Source organism: Zosterops lateralis (genome assembly GCF_965231275.1).
Source record: "Zosterops lateralis genome assembly, chromosome: 1".
Lineage (NCBI taxonomy): Eukaryota > Metazoa > Chordata > Aves > Passeriformes > Zosteropidae > Zosterops > Zosterops lateralis.
Genome location: NC_139762.1, coordinates 96,513,924 through 96,536,079, shown reverse-complemented (window position 1 = coordinate 96,536,079; position 22,156 = coordinate 96,513,924). Strand labels below are relative to the sequence as shown.

General features: G+C 37.3%; 1 protein-coding gene across 1 annotated transcript in view; it reads left to right on the top strand.

The window, feature by feature from the left end:
* The window catches only part of DOK6 (docking protein 6), a gene marked incomplete at its 3' end in the record, with an annotated part of 238,553 nt that overhangs the window by 154,996 nt on the left and 61,401 nt on the right, over window positions 1-22,156 (top strand). The window lies entirely within an intron of this gene.

The window sequence follows — 22,156 nt, the reverse complement described above, 5'->3', positions numbered from 1 at the left end:
ATTCTTAAGGTTTACGAGTCTCACTGTGTTTAAACACTAGTGTGGTATGATTTGAGTACTTTTGATGTCGAAGAAATTAATTCTGGATCAGGGAAAAGGCTCATCACACAAGTGTGAATGGAATAAGTTCCATTACAGTGGATATTACTCTTTTTGGATGTTCCTGATGACTGATTGCCACCCTAGAGTATAATTGCAAGCACGAGTACAGAGAACATTGTGAACCCATAAAAAGGCTAGCTCTTTTTCCTGCCTGCAGTTTTAATCCTCATTGCCATTTCCATCTTCAGATCAGTTTTAAATTTCCATAGAGGTCTGTTTTGCCTCTCCTTCATATCTTTTTAATGCATTTCATGTCTTGCCATTAGGTTCACTGCCTTATCTGCATTTCTGCACAAAAATAATTTTGCATTTAACTCTCCCTCTGGTGGTGTTTCATCTTGTATTTTATGGTTCTAGACAATTGTTTTTTATGGTTTGGTTTGGGTTTTTTTATGGCTCATCATACTCCTTTATGAGGAGCCTGAATTTTCTGGAACAATCTCTGAAATTACAGGTGTCTCTACACTCTTTGGTTAGACACACTTTCTCGTTAAAAAAATCTTTATATGCCTTTTGATGTATACTTTTTCAATAGTATTAACAAATATTCACAAAAGTACAGTTTGTGATCAGAAACAAAACCGTGGATCAAATGGACCCTACTGTCTAAGGGAATAATGGCCAAAATTCCTCTATTCCTCATTTCTATAGGTGGGAGTTACCATTTAATGAGTAATTTGTATATCCAGACTGCTGTCACTAGACCATTTTGGTTCTCTCCTAGTTTTCAGTGATGAATTCACATGAAGACATCATTGAGGTTTTTCATTTCATATTTTTTTCGTAAAAATAAGCAAAGCTGACCCGTGTTTCAACTTGATTTCAATGATTAAGCTAAGGGGCTTATTCAAATATACAATTTTAGAATGAATTAGCATTTCAAGCCTCCTACAGTATTTTAATTCCATTTCAAGCCTCCTACAGTATTTTAATTCCATGCTAGTATCTGAATATCATCTGCTCCTACAGTCCGTGAACCGTGGGACCTGATGAAAAGTGGATTGTTTTCCTGTCTTTTATTATTATGAGATAGCTCTGCCTTTATCTGTCGTGCTTTATTGTCTTTGATCTGATTCCTCCCTTTTTGCTTGTTTGGGAGTACTTTATCTATCTGATTTGAAAATGCATAGAGGTAAAAAGATAGGGCTAGAGAAAAGTTGGTATCTTCAATAACATCTGAAGGCTATATAGGGCAATAATAGCACTCATTTAAAATCTGTTGTTGATTTGCTTGGGGTTTTATTTTTATTTTTTGATCAACAAATCATCTTTCTTGTCTTATTGAACATGATTTTCTTTGTCCCGAGATCTGCTAGTTCCTTAATACAATAAATTCCTGATGCATGTTGTTTTATCAGAAGTGAAGCACTCATCCATGTTTTATGAGAATGTTATGCAGTAAAAGTGTTGTTTCTTTAATTTTTCCCTAAGGCTTAAATATTAAATGTAGGCAATTGCTTTAAAGGAAATATTTTAAAATAGGTTATTATGTTTTAGTGTGTTATAGCAGATATCCACTATATGTGTATGAGGTTTGCATGAACATTAGAAGCTCAGTTTTGTATATTTATTTTACATCCTGAGATTTGGTATTACTTTGAGAAAATAATTCCCTTCAATAACATAAATGGACATATTCACAAAGAGATACTATGTTAAATACATTTATCAAAATTAAGATTTTTGAAAAAAAATCTTTTAATAAATATATGTATAAAACTGAACTGCTCTCTTGTCTAATGAAATGCAATGACTACACAATTTGAAGAATGTCTAAAATATGGGAGGAATGAACTCAGATTCTTTTAATCTTCCAGATTACTCTGTTTAGTTTTGCACTGAATTGGAGTTTGTAAATATGTATCTTTGCACTACCTATAAAGTTAGACTTGTCCTTATTTTTTTATTATTTATTGAACCAATGAAATCAAGTATTCCTTGCTCAGTCATTTCCTTAATCTGCCTTTTTGTCTATTCAAACCCTGCTGAGATATGGGAAAAGAACAGTTTTGTGTGGTTTTGTTCAATGCTGGATGGAGAGATTCTCATTACCTAAAGTACCTGATTAGGGCTAATCCCATACGATCTCTTCACCTATCAGAAAACAGCCATTCACAACTCCATTAGGCACTACAATAGCTTTGTGCAGATTAAAGCTGTTTATCTAACAGAGTGAATGGATCAGAGCACATGAGGTAAGAGCACAGAATTTACGTTTTTAACATCTAGGCTTTCCAACTAACCAGTCTTGGACTGGACTGGGGAGTTGTGCTGGTTTTGGAAGGGTTAATTTTCTTCACAGCAGCTGGTATGGGGCTGAGTTTGGGATTTGTGCTGAACACAGAGTTAATAACCCAGAGATGTTTCGGTTATTGTTGAGCAGAGCTTACACAGAGTTAAGGACGTTTCTGCTCCTCACTCCACCCCACTAGCAAACGGGCTGGGGGTGCACAAAGGAGTTGGGAGGGGACACAGCCGGGACAGCTGACCCCAAATGACCAAAGGGACAATCTTATACCTGTATGGCATCATGCTGAGCATATAAAGCAGGAGGAAGGAGAAGGAATAGGGAGGACATTTGGAGTGATGGCATTTGTCTTCCCAAATCATTGTTATGTGTGGTTGAGAGCAGTCTTCCTGGGAATGATTGAACGCCTGTCTGTACATGGGAAGTGGCGAATTAACTCCTTGTGACATTTTGCATGTGCACAGGGCTTTTTCTTTACCTATTCCACAGTCTTTTGTCACTTTTACCCTTCCAATTCTCTCCCCCATCCCAGCGGGGGAGTGAGAAAATGGCTGTGTGATACTTGTTGCCAGATGGGATTAAACTACAACAGGAGTTTTAGTGTTTAATCAACTATGATTCACAGTATTTCCTTAGCTTATGGATGTACATAATGTGTTCAGACACCTCATTCTCATTATTTTGGATATTGAATATGTTGGAGGCACTGTGGAGTTGACCTGCATGGGTGCACTTCCTTCTCTTCAGACTTTTGGCAGTGCTGCTCCATGTATATGGGCTAAATTAGTCTTTGTCTCTGATTTGAAGCCTCTGAAACAGGAAGTGTGTCCTTACAGAGCTGCCCACCCTAACTGTCCAGATGGAGTTGCTCTTAATTTGCAGGAGATTGCATTAAGTACATGCAATTTAAGAAACATTCCAGAAAAGTAGTAAAACAGCTAGAGGGGAAACATTTCTGATTCATCCTGATCAGATGTGAAGACATCCTTTTCAGTCTCTTGTCCAAGTTACAGGATTCATTTTGCTGATGTTGTAAACCAAACAATCCATAGTAAAGGCCATAAACAATGTTTAAACTCCACTCAATGGTAACTGCAAAAGGCAGCTGTCCAAGCTTTCCTTTTAGCAAAACAAGTGGTCTGAGGCATCTTTTTAGGAGCATAAGAGGAGACTCCTAAATATTCAGAATTGGGACACAGAGAAAAATAGGCACATATGGACTCCTTGTTCATTTTGAAACGTTTTCTCTTTTGCCTTACTGTAATTTTGTCTTTTACATTATTTTCTATGTATAGAAGTTGTCTGGTCAAGTGAATTAACTGGCCAGAAGTATTAAAAAAAAAAGCTGACATCAAGTTAAACATGGTGAGAGAATATAAGGATCAGCTGTAGAAGCTCCAGCCAAAATTTGTCAAATTTTGTTGAGTTTCCAGCAGAGTAGAGAGTTTGAGGCAGAAGGATTTTCTTTGATTTTTGAGAGAAAAAGGAGCCACATATTTATATACAAACTCCTTTTTCTGAAATACGTTTTCTTTTGCTTTGTAGAAAAAATGTTGAAATTTAAATAATTTCAAGTATTTCCAAGTTAATTCATGTTGTGCATTCAAAGAGACTCATTGAACCACACTAAACTATTCCTTCTTTATTTGCCTTTGATTTGGGTTTTTTTGTTCATCAGAGAAAATTTAATGAAATATGGTATTCTCTATCACTTCTAAGATCTGGAATCTGTTTCTTTGGTTAAGAAAAATATTAAGCTCAAGCATTACACAGTGGTGACATGAGAATTTCTCAGATTTTTTTTCCCAAGACTGATATACTCATTTTCTCTGTGGTAGATACACAGATGCTAGGGTTATCAGAAGCAGAAAGTTCACTGTTTGCTTCAGGCACTACATCTGACTGAAATGTTTCATTTATCTGTCAGTCCTCTGTGGTGATTTTTGGTGTTAATATGAAATGTATTAGTCAATTAACCCTTAAAGCTCAGTCACAGGCAGGAAACATGCTGTTTTTTGCTTATGTGGGAGGAGGCCTGTTACTCATGTTCCTCGTGAGACAACTGTCATGAGACTTCATACACTGTTGTACAGCTCTATACCTCCCCACAGAGAAGCCTGCAATTCCTCATTGCTGCTGGATTATCTAAATAGTGGGTTATCTACCATTGGTTTACGATAGAACTATAAATCATATATTATAAATCATTCTAAATATCATTATAAATCATAAGCTTGTGATAGAATTTGTGAGTCACTTTGGGCTGAGCAGCAGTATGAGCACTTGTGCAGCTTCAGTAAATAGTTTATCATTTCACATAAATGTTAGCTCAGAACTCTCAGCATGCCACACTTTAAATAGTTAAGTTTGCTAGGATCTTTTCCTTCTTTTACACTTTTGTGATATTTTCAAAAAGCCAAATTACCCATGATATAAATTTTCTGTAGTTTTATGTTTCCTCATGGTCCCTTCACTTCTTTCTCATATCCTTTCCACAAACGGCCTATATCGCTAAAATCTGAAAATAAAAAACTTTCTTGAAAAAGAAACATTAAACTCTTTTATGTATCCTACCCTGGCTTTTTTCTCAGTAATGATGCAGCTCTAATTTTAGGGAAAGTGGCATTTCTTAGCACTGAAAAGGTTTCATTAGTTCCTGTACTTAGCAGTGCCAAGGTTATACTGTAATATGCTGCAATTGTAGTTCCATTCCTACTTTTTTCCATTCCAGCTCTCGGTTTGCCTCTTGCCAAATTCTTGACCTGGAATAAGTTCTATGTTAGTCATTTGATTCACTTAAACCCTACTTAAAAAGGAGTTGAGTGTTTAACTCATCCACAGGACTCTTACTCTGGTTTTGATCATGGTACCTAATCTAAGAACTGCTTTACTAGCAGAAGCTAATATAGCTCACTGTAAGTGATTTATAAAGTGCTCATAGCATTTTCTCTCTGCCAAGGCTCCTCTCAGACTGCTCTAGCATTGATAAGTCAGAGCAAATTCCACCAAAACTCACATAGCAATGAAATTCTTCATCATAAAATTGACTATGGGGATCAGAGAGAAGAAAGAGTTGCATTGTACCTCCTGAAGCGTTCTGCTTTTTTTAACCCTGTTTTTAAAATTTGCTCATGATATACAAACCTACAAAAAATTTTCTCCAACTGAAAAGGAATGCCTGAGCCTCTTCACTTCACTGCGAAAGTTAATTTTTATGAGAAAAACAATGACATCTTAAAAAGAACAATATGTTAAGAGAATAAAATTATCTTTTTTAATTTTAACAGAAATAGATTGAAAAGTCAGTGACTCTTAGGACAGAGCACCAAGCTTCATAGATGAAGTTGTGTAGCATAATAATATATATATTTATAAATACTAAATTGATAGGAATGAGCACATCACTAGCTCATTAATTCAGCATTGCCCAAGCAATTTTCTTATGAATTTGTACTGAATGAAAGACATGCAGTTAGAAAAACCTAAAGTTTGTCCAGTGAACAGAGCAGATATGCAGCTCAGAAGGAAAGCTGTCATCTCTGAAGTGTCTGTAGAAGTGGCTTGTATTTACAGATCACAGAAGGAATACTGTGTGTTGTCAACTGATCACCAGCTGTCCAATATAATTTGTTTATTTGAAATACTGCAAAGCTTTTTAATGCAATCAATAGGAATTGTGTTGTGGTTGACTAATGTATTAGCAGGCAGCATGTTAAGTTCCTCCTATGGTCCTGACATAACATGAATTGTACCTTTCAGCTGAAGTGCCTAATTTGCTTTCTCCCTTCGTAATACAGTCACCTCATAGTCAAATTAGGGCTTGTTTGAAAAGATTTTGAGACCAACCACCATTTACCTTTCAGGACATTCTACATCCATGAATGAGCCCAAAAGATTTATTTACTTATCATATTCTAATTGCCTCTTTTTCATACCTATGCTCTCCTTTAGGCATGCATTGTTGGATTAATATTCCTGAAGCTGAATATGGCTAACAAGGTTATTGCTGTGTAATGTATGAGTGCAGAAGAAGCAGACAAAATAATTCATACATTCTTAATCACATTAGGATTCACTTATTGTTTCAACTCTGCATTTTAACCTTTGAATTACACAGTCAGCAACAGCAATAATTAATCTCATATGGCAGGTCTGGATAACTTGAAATGCCCCAGCAGCAGGTCTTTTTATCTCCAAGAGGCATAATAACCTTTAACTTCCTACCAGAAAATACAGGAGGATTAAAATAACTCAGATTTGAAACCCAAAACAATTTAGTAAAAAAAAAATACAAATAGATGTTAAAACTCAAAAGCTTTTAAATACGAAACACTAATAGATTTTGCAATGTTCTTCATTTAATATATAGATACCATTTACAATAAAAGCATCTATTTTAGCACTGAAATACTGTTGCATCTCTCCCCCAGCAAGGCTATTTGCATGAGCTAATTAAAAATGCTGAAACTTGACATCTAATTATCTATATAGACAGTGGAAGAGTGTTAAACGCTTCTCAAAGGGCAATCCAGAAGGCCACATTTTTCATGGGGAGCCATAGCCAGCAAGAATGCTAAGCACTAATAAATCCTTCTTTTCTCCAAAGCTTATGAATGTAGGATCATAATTTGAGGAGGAGGTTTGAAATATCCTTTATGCCAGGGCTGTGTACTCTACAAACATAGAAGGAAGTAATCAAAATGCAAAGGCTGGAATTTGCACAGCAAAAGAGTCTTGTTCATGAATATGTAGGAACCTGTGCAAACCCCTGCTTGCACATACACACATGGAGCATTGCGGAACCATAAAGGGGCATGGTTTTATACCTTTGTGGCCTTCATTGGTTGTCAGGAACTCTGGCTCCTCTGCTGGCACATAGGTTTGTTACCAAGGTCATTTTAGTGTTGAACAGTTGTCTCTTGTATGTCAGGTGCAAAAGCAATTACAATGGAAGTTTTCTTCTTCTCTCAGGCTTGAGTCTTCAATACACTGGAGTTGAATATAGCTTGACTGTTGTTCACTGCTGTTGCACTGAGAAAGCTGCTTTAGCAGGCTGGTCTTGGGAGGTTTTGCCTAATATCTGCCTAATTCCCCCTGTCTTGGGAGGTTTTGCCTAATATCTGCCTAATTCCCCCTGTTCTTTCAGGCAGTATTGATTCATTGTTCTCAGAAATAATAAACTCACTTATAAGCAGCAGCTGAGGCCACTTGGTCTGTTCAGCATTGAGGAAATTGAGGGGAGACTTCCTTGCAGTCTTCAACATCCTCACAATGGGAAGAGAAGGGACAGGTACTGATCTCTTCACTATCGTGACAGTGACAGGACTCAAAGAAACAGGATGAAACTGAGTCAAGGGAGGATTAGGTTAGATATCAGGAAGAGGATTTTCACCTTGAGGGCACTGGAACAGGCTCCCCAGGGAAGTGTTTACAGCACCAGCCTCCCAGAGTTCAAGACAAGTTTGGACAATGCTCTCAGGCACATGGTGTGACTCTTGGGGTGTCCTGTGCAGGACCAGGAGCTGGACTCTATGGTCATGATGGATCCCTCCCAACTCAGCATATTCTAATATTCTATAAAATACCTATTGGCATCTTTTGGGTTTGCTTTATTAAGATGTATTTCTGGCAAATGTGGGTACTCAGTAACTTCTTTGCTTCCAAAAGAGGTCAGTAGAGTGGTTTTGGCCATTACTGTCAGTCACAGATGGATAGCAGTTCCAGAAATACTTCTGTGTTCTGGACATAGTAATAGTGTGAGAGCAGAAATTCTAGCATAGAAATTTCCATGGTGATTCTCTTTTTCAGTAGCTGTATGCTAACTTTTCATCAGTAAGTTGAATATCCTTACCAACAGAGCTTAATATGTGTATAAGTTATATATATATATACACACATTTCCCAACATACTTATGGTATATGTGATCTCATGGCACCCAAGGTTGTGTTGGAATGTGTGAGTAACTGTGGAGGTTACTAATTTTTTTTTAATTGGTGCAGGGTTTTTTCACAATTTTTGCTTTCAAAAACCAATCAATAATCATGAAAATAATATTTCCATCTATTGATTAATTCAGTATTAATTCCATTCACTATGTCGTTGATTAGAAAAAATCTGCTCTTCTGTAAAAAGCTATTGATAATCAAAACCAAGACAATAATATTTTTTTAAAAAAACATTAATGGAGACATTATTTTGCAAACTAGAAAATTTTCTTGAACTGGTGAATAACTAGGATGTTTGGCTTAAAACCCTTAAAAATGGTAAATAACTCTGGTAATATATATTCTTCACCACTTCTCAACAGCTTTATCTTTAGTGAAATCCAAGTTACTTTTTGTGAACTTTTTCGACTAAGACAAATATACACACACACAGAGAAATATTTTAGTAACGTATAAAATAATATAAATGTTTTCTTCCCAATATGTGTATACAACTAACTATGAAGACCCGAAAGAACTATCCAATTGACCATTCATGATTTATTGGTTTAATTTTTTAAGTAGTGCCTGAATACAAATCCATGTGCTAAATTTCAAGTGGTTTTATTTCACACAGCACTTTGCTAAGGAGAAAACAAGACTAATAATTGAAAACCATGTCACAGCCCTCCTAGAATTACCATACTTTATACCCCCCTCAAGTCTTTTATTGCAACTAAGTGTCCTCTCACTCTAATTTAAATTAACTAAAGAACTATTAAAATATTGTCACATAGGGGAGATGGAGAGCACTTTACAGGCAATGCCTGCTCAGTGGCATTCTGGAAAAGTCAGGCTATTTCGTCCCACTGGCTCCTTTAATCTTCCACTTATAAATAAGGTACCAAAGGAAGGTTTGCCCCTTAGCCCCTGTAGAGGAAATGCTATTAGCTACTGTGTCCCTCCTAATGGTACTTCTTTGCTATCACAGTAAGTTATTACTATTATTGCACTATTAATAATACTGTACTCTGTGGTCTGTGATTTATTTCTGCTCTGAGTGGTCATTTGTCACATATTTTCTAAAAAGCTTCCATCTTATTAGAAAGAGGGGAGGGAGAAGTAGCATCTAATGGAATCTCTCAATCTCAGCTGCTCCAAACATTGTTTGATCTTTCTGACTTTTTAGAAGAAAGCTCAGTCAGTGCTATAATTCACTGAAATCCTTCATCTACTTGATTATCCTGTCAGTGGCCAAAAAGTCAAATATAACATTGTATTCGCATGGCTTCCCTGAACCAGTATATCTAAGCAGATTTTCACCTTTTTTTACTATTTTTTTTAAATAATTCTCTGTCCAACTTGAAAAATATCCCCTTCTCTCCCCTCTAAAATGATACTTTAAATGGTTCCTGATACACTTTGTGAAAACAACACTTTGAGATGAATGAGAGGAGGGATTTTATTTACCTGAAACGACTGAAATTTCTCAAGTTGATTATAAAGGTAAATAGAAATTATCATCACTTATTGAATTTATTATTTTGCAATACTTAAAAACTCAAAAACATTTGAAAACGCCTGACCATAAGTATCATTTATGGTCAGGAATGGGATTAAGGGCATAAAATTGTATAGCCTTGGGGACAATTCAGTGGAAAACCCTGATGGTCTTTCAGATGAGGGTGCCAACCCTTTATGTAAGGGTAGAAAGGCTGGAGCATGTGTATCTCTGCTCAACTAAGAGTGCTGCCACTGCCACCAGAGAACAAAGAGCAACAGCAGTGATACAAACCAACCTCTGAAGAGGACTCGGGCAGGAGTGTGGTAAAGGGAGTTTGCAACACAAAACAGCAAGTGGACTGGCTTGCTGGGACTAAGAGAAACTGAAGAGATTGGTGGAAATAGGAGGGAAAGTTTGTGGAGGTGGGAAAACAGAATGGGCTAAGCACATGGAATAGGAAATAGGAATGTGGTAATTAAATACAAATGGACTGGTAAGACAGAAATTGATAGGGAGAGACTTCCTAAAAAAATCCAGAAGGTAGCTGGGTCTGGAATTATGTATCAGTTAAGGAGAAATATTTAATCAGAAAGTGTGGAAGATATGAACAAATGTAGCAAGAAGACTACTTGTCCAGGATAAGTGTTTGTCATTAGCAGATGTTGACAATACAACTACAAATACTTCATTTCACAGGTACTTAGTCTTTTTTTACCAGAAGCTTCTTTAAGGCTCCTGAGACCAATTGCTCAGAGAGGGAAAAAAAAAAAAAAGAAAAAAATCAGTATGATTAGCTCTCAGCTTTAGAAGCACAGGTGAAATGGAGAACAGCCAAGAAAAAGTGTTCTATGTATGTGGAAGTAGTGTCAAAAGCTGGTAAAAAGGACCGTCAGAGAAATCAAAGCAGAAATAGCAATATACAGAAATGAAAATGTATATTAGCATTGATCTGGAGACTAAGAATCTGTCTATGATATAAAGAATACCCAAAATATAAATATTCCATATTGACAAAATGGGGAATACTGTAAAAGGCTTTTCCAATGTTACCAAGGATATTCAAAGGGGTTTTAATGGCATATGTGAAATAGCCACAAACATGCCCTAGCTATTATGTGTAAGTGTCCGGGAAAGGCAAGGTCACCTTTTGCTACATAAGAACCACGAACATACATTGTGTATCATTCTGCACATAAGGGATTTATACCAAGGGATTTATAGCCTTTCTCTTTTGCCATCAATATTGCTTTCTTTTTGGGTAGCTGTACATAAATTTTTGGTGAAGCAATAGGTGTTACATCTGTAGTTCATGGGATTTTAAACCTGGCATACAGAATCATGGACAAGAAAGAATTAGAACATTCCAGTGTTCTGAGCAGTTCCATGGCTGTTATAAATTTCTTATAAAAGTATTGCTAAGTCAGTGTAGGACAGTAGAAGCCTAAACTCTGGAATATTGAACTAGACAAGTAAATTCCAGTGTAAAAGAAGCTTGTTAGTATTTTTTTTTTCACAGCAAAGAATGATTGCTTTTTTCATTTTGCTTTCAAACAATGCCCTAAGTTCCCTGGCCGGAGAGCAGCCATGCTGTGCTTAAAAATGTTACGCATTAGACAAGATGGATCTCATACTTTTAGATTATACTATCTCAAATTTGTTTTGCAGTCTTTGTTTTTCCCCTTTTCTGGCAGACTTGTTAAGGTGCATTTCTTGTCAATTAATAGTATCTCAGTGCTCTGCAGAGAACTGGTCTGAGGGAATATTAAATGCTGGCATGTAAACACAGTGACCACAGTTCTCACTATTATTGGTTAAACCTCTTCAGTTCAAGCAAAATCCTCACAAAAGATAGCATAAAGTATGTCTTTAGCCATCAATAGTTTCACACAGGGCTCATAGTAGATATGCAACAAAAAGAATCTAATCAGCATAACTGATGGATATTAATCAATTGAGACAGAAATGCATATTATCAAAACATCAGAAAATGGCCATTTCATCCCATGACATTTTAGACAGGAGATATTATATGTGGTACTATAGGAAAATATGTAGGGTGTCCAAGTATGTAACAGTAATCTGTAAATAATGCTTTCTGCCTTTTTTTTTTTTTTTTTTAATCATTTTATACTGATTTTCTGTCCTTTTTCAGTATGATCTAAGCTATGTGACTATTTATGATGATTTTCTTTTGCAGGACTCTCTTCTTCAAATTCTTTTTGTTTCTTATGCTTCTTTTATCCACTTATACCTTTTCCTTTCCACTTACTTGTGTAATTGTAAGAAGGGCCCATTTTTATATAACAAAATTTTAGGTAACTATTTTGAGGATATTAAATATTTTGAGGATTCTCAAGATGTTATCAAGCTGCCACTCACCTGAACACAAACTAAAATTGGTTTTAGTTATCAGGCTAATGAAAAAACCTTACAGAGAGTTTTGCTACTGCTGGAAAGGACTAGCACGAGAATGTCTCATACACAATCAAACTTGGAGTCAGAGATGCCAGGTGAATGCAGTGGGAGTCGGTTGATCCATAACAGAATTGCTGCTGTGTACAACTGAGAGAACAGGGAAAATCTGTCTACTTCACTTCTGCCTGGCTTATGTCAAAGAGGAAAAGTTAAAGCAAGTGGGAGTGAAGTCGTGTTTCCTCACTAAATTAAATGCTACACGTAGAAAGTCAGTGCAAGTTCAATGAATTTTTAATGCTTGTGGTGGGGGGTTGTACGTTTTCTGTGATGAATTTTGATGTTATGGCACACTCAGTTTACCACTGAAGGCTTTATTTGACCACTGGTGTCAATGTACATGTCTAGCTAAAGTTCAGGCCAGAACACAGCCTTCAGCCAAGATCTTCAGTTCCAATTCAGTGGCTGACAGATGTGTCTTTGGATTTTTTAAACGAATCCCTGCTTTGTCTCGTCCCTGGTGCTATTGCCTATCCCTGGGGTCGCTGCTGTGGCAGGATGCTTCCAGACTGGAGTTGACAACCCACCACTTCTGAGATTAGAGCTGATGAATCCTTGGATGTTATTAGCATATGTTGATTACTCATTAGTGTATGTACATAGCATGGTGAGTGGACGGCTGTGTGTGCCCATAATATTTGCATATGACATTCTGAAAATTCCTCTGTGGCCATAATGGTCAAAGCAGTATCTCTTATACCTTGAAGGTGGACTGACATTGAGAGAAGACAGCAGTGCTTAAATCCCCACCACAATAAAATCACAACGTGCTGAAAACTTCAGAGAAATGACTTACCATAAATGCTTTAATGGCAAAAATCACTCTTGATAGTGCATTTAAATGGGGAAGTGGTGGGAAGAACACTTGAAATGCTTCTGTTGAAGTAGTCAAAAAACTCAACATAGAATGCTCAGGGTGCTACTTTCATCATTTCGTCACATTTTTTGTGTCCCTCTTTTAAAATGAGAGAATGCAGCATCCATTCTTCATAACCTAGGAAAATTGATGTTTTCGATGCATGTTAAAATTATGCCAGGGACTACTCTTCTAACATCTGTTAACTGGAAAATGTCTTCTTAAAACAACAGTTCCTTCCTGAGAGAGGATTGAGTTAACTTCAGGATTATGTCTCATTGTGTTTGGAATTAATGCAGACTCTAGGGAGTATCATCTGACAGAATTTCCATCCCCAACACCCTGGGCGAGGAATAGTCCTGAAGATAATAGTACTGGAGGGTTCCAAAAGAAAAAAATAAAAAGGGAGAAAATAAAGATCTTGGGTCACTAAGTTTTATTGCTTTTCTTATAGCAAGTAGTGATGTGCTGCCACAGGGCTCCTGTACTATTACACTATCATCTATTTTAATCAGTAATGGCCTTATTTGGGTTTTATATTTAACATTTTTATATTTGTCAAAGTCAACAGTATTCATGTAGATTAAATGCTGTTTCCCCTGTGTATTGCTCCTAAAGACACTTGAAGAAACTGAATACTAATGTTATGGGAGATTTGTCTTTGTTGGGGAATAATCGCTCTTAACATGATTGCAGAAGTTCTGTAGAAATATCTGTATTTGCATATGAACCCAGATTCTAGGACTTGGAACTTGTAGCTTTCTCACTCAAAAGTGAGATGAGAAATAATAGCCAAACCATGCTGACTGAAAAGGTTTAGTCAGACGAATTTAGCTTATGGTAGTCTTTGAGAACTCTTTATCAGACCAGCGTTTTTCATTGGCGGGTTGTACAGCCCACAATAACTTCTCCTTCTGTACTAAAATGATAATACTAATATATGAGTTCTTGGTTTATCTTTCACAAAGCTGGTAAGAATAGATGCTTGTCCCGGAGTTAAATAGTATTAGTTAATAGTGTTTCAAAGTATTTCATTATTATCAAAAAAACCTGAGCTCTTCAAATTAACAGAACTAATTATCTAAACAATATTTTCATGCCTGTTCTATTACATAAACTGTCAAAAATGCAAATGTGTTGTGTATTTAAGAACATGTCAACAATTGGCTTTATTGTCCTCTCTTTGTTTTTCATAAACACGCCTTTTTCTTTAAAGAAAATGTTAGTGTGTTGAAAGTCTCCATAAAGTGGATTGTTTCATATATACATATGCACTAATTACCTGCACTGATTTCTTAAATAATACGAATGGAATACTAACATAAAATGGTAATTTACATGTGCAAGGACTGCAGCCTGTGGGACAGATTTATGTAGCATAAGTTCATGGAGGGCTGTCTCCCGTGGGAGGGATCCCATGCTGGAGCAGGGAAAGAGTTTGAGGAGCCTTCCCACTGAGGAGGAGGAGGGGAGGGGCAGAAACAATGAACGGACAACGACCCCCTTTGCTCATCCCCCTGTGCCACTGCAGGGAAGAAGGTAGAAAATCAGGAATAAAATGAAGCCCAGGTGGACGATATTCTTAAGATTTGATTGTTAGCCTGTTCTGATTTGTTTGGCAATAAATTCAAGTACTCTCCCCAAGCTGAATCTGCTTTGCCTGTGACAGTAACTGGTGACTGATCTCTCCCGGTCCTTACTCAGACATCTTTCCTTCTGTTTTCTCTCCCCTGTCCAGCTGAGGAGTGACAGGAAGCTTTGGTTCTCACCTGGCTTCACACCATAGCTTAGTTTCTAGGATCTAGGAAATAGAAAACAGAGCCTCTGCACAGCGTGTTTACTCTTACATATGGACATATTTAATAACTGCACCTCAATCTCCATGTTGCACCTTTTATGCATTACTTCGAGTCCAGTTTGCTGCTTTTTATACTGTAACCAGCATTGAGAATTACTTACTATCTTTAACTCTGCAGCACTAGCTAATTTTATTTTGATATATCAAAGTAATTAATATAAACAAGAACATTTTAATGATAAGAATAGGGACGGTTAGGTAGCAACCAAATAAAAGTGGTCTGAAATAAGTCCCAGATAGAATCCTCCTTTTTATCAAAACTGAACCTCAGGAAAAAACCTTAAGTATACCTTTTTCCACGGTGTCCTATGATAGACAGGGACAAACCCTGTGGAAATGAAATAGAGGATATTGTAGTACTAGTGGACAATCATTGATGTAGTCCAGACAAAGTCACAGCCCACTTTGTGCGCTTCGATTAAACAAAAAGTGGAAAGCATTTGGCACGCAGAAATGGGTTGGTATCTCTTGTATGCTCCAGAGGTCTAAATGTGCTATCACATAGGGCATCACAGAGACAGTGGCTGTAGAGGCAGAACTGTCAATGAAAAAAAAATTATCCCAAGAGGCGTAATTAGCACTAGTTCTGTTGAGAAAAATGTCCTGTTGGACAAAACAAAGAAAAACATTCTTTCATGAGAAATTTTTTGTGTCTGCTATATTATACTATTTAAATGGTTTCTGGTTTAGGCAGAAGAAATAATCTTATAATGAAGAAATACTATTCAGTCACAAATTGAGTCCCCTTGTAAGTTTCCCCATAACAAGGAAAATTTTTAGGATATCACATCTCTGCTCAAAAAGACTAGCAGTGTATTCATCAAACTAATACATAAGATTTTTGTTACCATGACTGCATATAAGATCTTTAAAAGATTTGCAACTTGGAATGCATTAAGATCCTCTAGATAATATTAGAGAAGGACTGCTGCATTCCTCTGAGTGGTGGAGTTCCACCTACCTGGCAGCAAATCATCATCAATCATTTCCACTCCATCTGTGAATGTTTTCCTTCTCAGAATTGCAAAATGTTTCTATAAATGGCCTTAGTAGGAAAGCTATACTGATAGTGTGGAGATCCCTTAGTGCATTTAGTTGAAAACACTGAGAATGACTCAAGAAGCACAAGATCTGACCTTGAACAAATCTTCAGGGCTAAAGTCCGTGATCAAGTTACTGAGCCATATCAGAGGTGTGATAATATTTGAAGTTCCCTGTATTTACTCAGGCCAAATTCAAGGATGTTCCACTATCTCTATCTCATAAGCATATTCAAGAGCAGTGTAAAGTTTCCCACCTCAGCTTAAGTGCAAAAACATGACAATAAGTGTCATGGAGGAATGCCTATGGCTGGCAATTAGTAGATAGCATGCATAATTGCTTTTTCTGGTTGTATATTCTTGCTGGTAAAAACCATGGTTGAGGGGGGCAGGCAGACTCCTCATAGGTCAGAACATTTTCACGATTTCCTTCTCAGATCATAAAGTTTCCAGGATATCCTTTTGACACTCTAGATAAAACTCTCAAATGCTGACAGCCAGGCATGGCAGTTTCACTCATTATTCCCACAGGGAATGTGTAACAGACCACACTCAGATTCTCTTTTTACTCCTGGATGTTGCATTTTGTATCATTGCTGTGCTTCACCTTGCTGATCTTCATTTCCCAAACACAGATTTTTCACAGGACTTTTCCCCTGCTTTCACCGACCTTGTTCCAGCTTTGGGTCTGTCTGACCATGCTTTCTGCTGCCAAAGTTGCATACCTGAATCATTTACACTTTGTGCACATTTTCTATAAATGGTTTTCTCTCTGCTTCACCCATAGAACTTTCCTAGGTCCTATGCATCTTCTGTTTATGAAGTTACCTTTTCTCCTTATGGATTCCCCCCTTAAAGTATCCCTTTTTTGCCTGTTCAATAGTAATTTAAAATTTTTTGTAAGGATTTCCTTTTTTCTCCCTTTGTTTTTCTATCCTTTCAACATAGAAATTGGCTTACAATTTCATAAAAACATGCATAGTTTATTTTTCAGTTGTCTTGATAAGTATTCCTAGGCATAAAGGGAGCTTTTAATCTAAATATGCTCCTGCCATAAAGAGTTTATTTGCTTTCCTTCTTTTTTTTTCTTTTTTGTTTTTCTCAGGAAAGAACAACTTTGGCAGGAAGCAAGTTAACATGTGTTGAAGGCTGGAATGAGCAAAGAATTTGGACCCTCAGGGAAGCTTTGCATTCATTTTTATAGTGTGGTCTGCAGCTTAGCTGGCCTGTCTTTAGTGTATGCTGTGTGTATCGTCCTTGCACACAAAGAAGGAACAGTATTTCTGTCAAAATGGCTTAGCTCAAGTTAAGATAACAACAAACAAGGGAAGAACAAAAGTTAGATACCACAAGAGAGATAGTGTTTGTGTGTCTCCACTGATAATCTAATTAAATTCGAGGCAATATTGCTAGTTTCCACCACTTTTTTAAAAAATAAAAGCTGTAGCAACACAAGAAATAAGTGTCTCAGTTCAGAATTAGATTGTGCATACCAATTACTATTTTTCATGACTAACAGCCACAGCTTCAAGGCTTTAAAGAAAGGCTGACTTTCATTTATTACTTGTCTTAGAAGTAACATATCTGGGCCCATATGTGCCATCTGACCACCTTCTTTGGCATACAGGAAATAAGCATTGGCTAGCTGAGCACTTCTGAGGTGGGTCAAGGCAGAGCTCAGAGGGTCATGATCTGAGGAGTAGAAGCCAGTTAGAGGCCTGCAGTCAGTGGCATTCCCTAGGGATCAATACTGGGTCTGGGCTTATTCAGCTTGTTTCTCAATGACCTGGATGAAGGGATAGAATGGACCCTCACCAAGTTTGATGATGATGATATAAAACTGGGAGAGTGGCTGATGCAGCTGGAGGCTCTGCTGCCATTAAGTGGGACCTTGATAGGCTGGAGACGTGGATGGAGAGAAACCAAATGAGGTTCAACAAGGGCAAGTGCAGGGTCCTGCACCTGGGGAGGAATGACCCCAAGTACCAGCACAGGCTGGGGGCTGACCTGCTGGAGAGCAGCTCTGCAGAGAAGGACTGGGGAGTCCTGGTGGGTGACAAGCTGGCCCTGAGCCAGCAGTGCCCTTGTGGCGAGGAGGGCCAATGGGATCCTGGGGTGCACTGGGAAGAGTGTGGCCAGAAGGCTGAGGGAGGTGATCCTGCCCCTCTACTCAGCCCTGGTGAGGCACATCTGGAGTGCTGTGTCCAGTTGTGGGCTCCTCAGTGCAAGAGAGAAAGGGATCCTGGAGAGGGTTCAGGTGGAGTCACAGAGATGGTGAGGGGTCTGGAGTATTTCTCTTATGAGGAGACACCATGGGATCTGCACCTGTTTATTCTGAGAAGACTGAGAGGTGTTCTCGTCAACACATACAAACATCTCTAAGGCGGGTGCCAAGAGGATGGTGCCAGACTCTTTTCAGTGGTGCCCAGTGACAAGACAAGGAGCAAATGGCCATAAACTGAAACACAAGTTTCACCTCAGCATGAGGAAGAACCTCTTTACACTGAGGGTGGCAGAGAACTGCAACAGGTGCCCAGGGAGGTCATGGATTCTCCCCCTCTGGAGACATTTAAAACTCACCAGGACACATTCCTGCTCTGGGTGACCCTGCCTTGGAAGGGTGAACTGAACTAGATGATTTCCAGAGGTCCCTTCCAACTCTAGCAATTCTGTGATTCTATGATTTTATGAACTTAATTTTTGGGCCGTGAAGTGTTTGAGTAAAGAGTTCCACTCTTTTAATGAAACCGTTTTTCAAACTCTAGTAGCTGTGGAGTATGCAACAGAAATTACATCCAGTTTGGTACTGGTTTCTGGACATTACATACTCATGATCTGTTCTCATTTAGGAATTTAAAATCTATTTCTATTTCAAGAACTAGAAATGATAAAGTAAGATAGTTATTTATTACCTATTAGTTATTAATATCTATAGTTATTAGTAGCAATTAGGTATTGCTAGTAAACATTTTTATGGTGGTTTTTCAGTTTCTATTTGAGGATGCTTCCCTCTTTTTGGTTATTTGTATTTAATTTGATACACTTCTGAGTATATAAATCAGCCACAATTTCTTTAATCCTTAATTATTTGTTGATAAAAAGAAATCATTCCAATTCATTAAAAATTAAATGTAGATATATGAAAAGCTAAGATTTTTCTACTTACAATTGTAAGTTATCCTTTATTTTAAAACAAGGAAATCATTTTTCTGGGAATTTCAGTTTTCATTCGACCTTCATTTTTGTGAAAATACATTTTACCCTAATGGAAATAGTGAAGCTGATATGTCAAATTCTTGTCTTCTCATGAAGTTGCTGAATATCATGCTGTTAAACTTTTAGAATATTTCACCCATGACATGATGACATGACAGCATGAACTTCTGTCTGGGAAAAATTACTTTTTGTAAATGGTGGTCAAGTCAATGAAGTTTCCTTTTTGAAAGGAATTCTACATGGCTAATCTACAGTATTGATTCTTCTCTAAAAGGCTGAAGTTACACAGTGATCAAAGGAAACCATTGTATGAATTTGGGAAATGTTGAAAAATGTCTGACAATAGTGGTGGGGAAATCTCTTTGGCTTGAACAGAAATTCTACCTTCAATAAAGGCAAGAATTTTCACTGTTGATCTCTGAATCCAGTTTTTCCTAGGCCAAAAACTTAGCTCTCACATTCTCTCTATTCTTTCTTCTGGTTCTTGAGCCAGATCTGCTAATGGTGATAGTTGTGAAAAGCTGTTGCAGTATTTAAAGAATTTAAAAATTGCAACTATTTGCAGCACTGTTGATCTAGTGGTGTCATTGTCTGTCCAGTTATATCATTCTGTAATAATATATGAAAAAAATGCTCTTTCCTATTTCAGTCAAAGCACTTCATACATTTTAATGCATTGAATCTTTAAATATCTTAAAGCATAGGTTAATGACATCCCTGTTTTAAAGCTGAAAAACACAGAAATAGATCAGCATTTTTCAAGCACCCGCAGACTGCAAGTATCTCATAAAAAAAAAATAAAGTATACAAAACCAGTGACATTTTTCTGACAGTGAAGGTCATACTGAGTTGGTAGGGCTGCATTGCTTAACTGCGACAGTACCAGGAAAAAAGAGGCCTAGACCTTTGTCCTGCCTTTTCTCAAAAGTGATTTTAGGGCATGTAAAAATTATGAAAATGTTATTGAATTGGCATCTGATCAACCATGCTTTGAACAGAGAGAAATTAACAACACATTAGCAAGGCTAAACCTGAAATTGGAGCTTTATAGGGACAGTTATCTGGCATCTAGAAGGGCAATAGAGATAACAGCTTTTTGTTCTACTGACTTTGTTTGGACTGTAAATAGAACAAGACAAGCCTTGTTTCAGCTCATGGGCTTGCCTGTTCCTGTTGGCCAGATATATAAAGGTTTTGCTTTTATGGCAAAACCCTTAAGCTTTGGAGAGCACCCTTTCCCTCTCCCTGTCTATCTTCATCATTCTTAGGAGTGCTTCTCTTTTAGTCTATGTTTCCTTGTTCTAGAAAGACTGAAACTAACCCTAATGAGGGTACTGATCCTGGTTTATAACTAGAATAGAACAGAATAGAAAAATAGACAGGACTAGACTGGACTAGACTAGAAGGTCTAAACTCAGATTTTCACCTGAGTAAAGGAATAACGTTCTGAGGAGATGAACAGGAAAACCTTACTATGGCAAAGGGATTCATCTCACTGGGAGACAGACTTTTCACAAGAAGTTTAAATGAAAGAGAGAAAGTTTCATGCTAACAATTTCTGCTGCTTTCACCTGGTTCAGATGTGCCAAGGAACAACTGCTTCATTCTTTGGAGCTTTAAGTCCTATTAACTTCAAGTTGAGCTAGGGGAATTTCACACTTTAAAACGATGCCCATAATTCTCCTTCACCTCCAATTTTGAGCAGTGTGCACATCATCCATCATTAGCCAGAGAAGCCCTCATGGGGAGCATGTCTTTCCAGCCCTGGGGTGACATGCCCAGCAGAGCTGAGGCTGGGAAGCAGGGCAGTGCCCTGTGCAGTGCTGAGGGGCCAGGGCAGTGCCACAGCCTGCACCGGTGCCTCCAGCCAGGGACAGACCCTGCTCTGGGAGACTGTGGGGGTTTTGCCTGGTGAAAACAGGCAACTAAGTCCTGAATGTTAATCATGCCCCATTGCCTGCTTCCCTCTTTTTATCTCTGTAGGATTTTTCATTCTCTGAAAACAACAAAAAGATCATATTTTCCTTCAGTTTCTGAAACCCCATCCTTTTTTCCAGACTTTCCATTTCACGCTGTTTGAATTTTATTAAGATCTCTTTACACAAAAGCAGAGTACTGGCTATATGATGCCCTGAGGGATCTGAAAGGCTGTTGCCATAATGTCACAAAACTCTGGGGACATTTTATTTCCACCAGAAGCTCTTTGGAGGACTGTGTCTAAGGATATAATATGTCTTAAATGTTTACAGCAGGGATCTTGATCTCCATTGGAATTTAATACAAAAAGCTCTTTTTTTAATCTCTTAATTAGCACATCACATTAACAATGATTAAATAATACCTATCTATAAAATGGATTTTATTTTATTTGTATTTTTCAATGAAGAAAGCTGGTATTATTCCAGAATTATGGATAATATTGTTAATTATATATTCTTAAGACTATGAATTTCTTTTCAATACCTCAGTTAATCATTACAAAATATTTTCCCCAGGTATTTTCCAGAAGCACCTCAGTTTACTATTTCTGCCTCCGATACTTTCTGGTTTTCCTAAATGCAGACATGCATAAATTCGTTGTATGAGGCTCACAGTAGCATGTCTCCTCCAGTGAACAAGAAAAGATTTTGTAAATGTTAATAAGGTTTTATTTTCACTGGTCAACTTTGAAATCAGAAGCAACTGCTGAACTCTTAGCAGTCCCTTGTATAGCACAACAGTCCTGTTCAGATGACATTTTTAATGAAATTGTTTAAGAAGCTACATTCTAATTTGACAAATAGATTAATCTCATGAAAAAAGTATTGTCCTTTCAAAAAGCTGCCATATAATTGTGTGTGTATGCATTTAAAGTATGTAGGACATATATTTAAATTAGTTATTTATTATTATTTTGTTATTTAATTTAAATAATATAAATTTGTATTTTCATTTG